The 2,692-nt window shown below is 39.2% G+C and overlaps 1 non-coding gene across 1 annotated transcript; it reads right to left on the bottom strand.

The window, feature by feature from the left end:
* Positions 1-214: 214 nt before the first annotated feature.
* Positions 215-318, bottom strand: LOC117198698 (U6 spliceosomal RNA). Its single transcript, XR_004479917.1, has one exon. It is a non-coding gene; the product is annotated as a U6 spliceosomal RNA (small nuclear RNA).
* Between the last annotated feature and the right edge of the window lie 2,374 nt (positions 319-2,692).

Raw genomic sequence — 2,692 nt, 5'->3', positions numbered from 1 at the left:
ATATGCAGCAGGTCACACAGGAAGCTAGAGGTGAAGTCAGACTGATTTCCAGCACTATACGTATTCCACCCATGTCATCTCAGTAATTTCTGAGGAGACTTATGATGGTGGCAACGTTGACAAAGTTAACTCAAAGCGGAGAAACAAGACATCCTCAGCCTAAGCATCTGTCTGAATCATTCGGCGCCATCGTATAGATAGATGGTTCCTAGAAAAAAATACGGAATACGTCATGATTTTGTGTGTCATCCCTGGGCAGGGGCCATGCTAATCTCTGCATCGTTCCAATCTTAGTACCTGCTCTGCCAAAGTGAGTACAAGAGGACCTCTTATTGTCGACCATGACATGAGCTCTTTACCTTTTTCAGAGAAGGGGCGATTCCAGATTCAGTGTTTCCCTTCTGAAATAGACGATGGCAAAGAAATAAAATCAATAAAATGGAAAAGCTAAACTATAGGGAGAGAGAAATAACAGAAACATAAAATTGTTCAACAATGTGATCAGCTAAAAAAGATCAGAGTAAGACTGTGTCTAAACAAAGGTGGTTAAAGCAGAGGCTAGAGCTGGGTTTCTTCATAACAGGCCCTTCTTACAGGCTGAGCGTCCTCTCTGGCTTGATGATGATGCAGAAGACAGACTTGTGGTGAGCTGGAGGAGCCCGTTGTGCGTCTCTCTTCCTGGCTCTGCATTTAGTGAAATCAGCTATGGTGGGAGCATTTACACCACAAAATGAGCAAATGCTATAGATCAGGGCTCTTTTCCTTGGAGAACTAGTTGTTAAAGGTTTACCAGCGCATCACAGTAACCTTTCAGAGGAAAATCCAGAGAATATGAAGCAGTCCTGGCAGAAGTTCAAAAGTATACAAACCCTTCCCCAGCCACTTTATCTCACTACCCCCTGCCCACTGCAGTCTCTGAAAACCCACCTCCCCAAACACTTTCTTGTTATGCCAAGCAGGAAGCTTCCCCGGGGCTCTTAGAGCAGGCCTGAAAACAGGGTACATTCTCAAGGAGAGGCAAAAGAATGAATGAAAATATGACTCCTGCCATGCACAGGGCATGCCACCTCTGAGCAGAAAGTGAAACTTGAACTATCCCTTTGATCTTATAAGGAACATATAAAGGAAATTAAAAGGCCCTTAATCGCACTTGAATTTGTAAAAGAGCAAATCTCACTTCCTTTATTTTTTTTCTCCAACATCTGCAGCTCTGTCTTGAATACAATTGCAGATGGTTTTTCATTACCTTTTTTTAAATGTCTGGAGAAACAGCTCAACTTTCCAAGTAGAATTATTAAAAGAATTCAGGGCAGGATGTAAAAATCTTTCACTTTTTCTAAGTCGTCAACTCTCCCTGCATTATCATAAGTTCTCTTAAGTGTAGTTACTTTCCTCCCATTTCCTCCCCTCCTGGGCTGCACTTTTGTAATAAAGGAGGCTCAAGGGACATGAGTCCTTCCTCTGATTGGGTTAGAGTAGGACGAAGGCAAGGGGGTGGGGAGAGAGAGAGAGTGACTAGGCAGCCACGTGGAAATGACATCGTCTCTTACTGTCCACTTTACATAGTTGTCATTTTTCATGCTGGTGTCTTTAAGTCTTGTATATATGACTGGCGGTGCTATCTGTAACATCCTTATAAGAACAATTAAAAGCTTAATTTAATGGCTATAAAATGTAGAGAGAAATAAGAAAAAGAATCTCCAGATCCTGAGAAATCTTCAAAAACGATAAACTCTGTACTTTAGTGAAAAATAATGCTTTAATGTTTTCATGATAAAAGCATCCATGCATATTAAAGAAAATTTAGACTATATGGAAGCAAAGCCCCAGATAGCTAAATCCACAGGACACAGATTTTTTTGTTTTCTAACATGTCGTGTTTTCAGGTCCATTTTGGTTGGATTGTCTCTAGCATCTATTGATTGTGTGCGTGCTTCTGTGTATTCAGATATAGAGCAGAAGATGCAAATGGGCAGCTTTGGGGCCAAAAAAATATCTGGCATGTTTTATTTGGCCTGTGCAATATATTTATGATTTAAATTCAATTTTAACATGCAAAAATGAAGAGATTTCACATTAAATCCGTATTTAGAATTTTTCTTGAAAAATTGAAATTCATTCCCAAATGTCAGGAGCTGAGAAGAGGCAGGCCCCCTCAGTAGAAGCAGGTGCTTGCCAATTTGAAAATTGTCCCAGTGCAGTTTCTTTTATTTCTTTATGCTGCCTGTTTGGCTCCTGTTGGTATTTAAATTTGATGCTCTTGATGTAGAAGTTTTTGATTTTTTAATCGTTGCACTCATTTTTTCCACGCAACTTTATGTTCAGTTCTTTTCTCGAAGCAGTATCTCACTAGCCTTTCCATATGTTTTCTGTCTGATTGTACCAGTGTACATAAAATAGTACATATGAAGTGCATAACAGTATAAAGAGCAAGGTAACTATTATTTGTAATATTTTCTTCCCATGTTTTCTATGCAAATATCCTTTTTAATAGTGGGAATCATATTGCACTTACAGTTTCATATCCAGCTTTTTTATGTGCAGCTAAGCTAACTTAGTCTTCCCCACATGGTTACCTATGTAGGTTTTTCTTTTTCTGTCATAATTATGTCATAATAAATATCTTTGTTGCTTGAAAGCTCTTTTCTCTATTGAGGATTCTTCTGCTAGGATATATTCCTAGAAATGGGCT

This window comes from Orcinus orca, chromosome 2 (assembly GCF_937001465.1).
Source record: "Orcinus orca chromosome 2, mOrcOrc1.1, whole genome shotgun sequence".
Taxonomy (NCBI): Eukaryota; Metazoa; Chordata; class Mammalia; order Artiodactyla; family Delphinidae; genus Orcinus; species Orcinus orca.
Note: the sequence above shows the minus strand (reverse complement) of the source record. Positions and strands in the feature narration are given on the sequence as shown.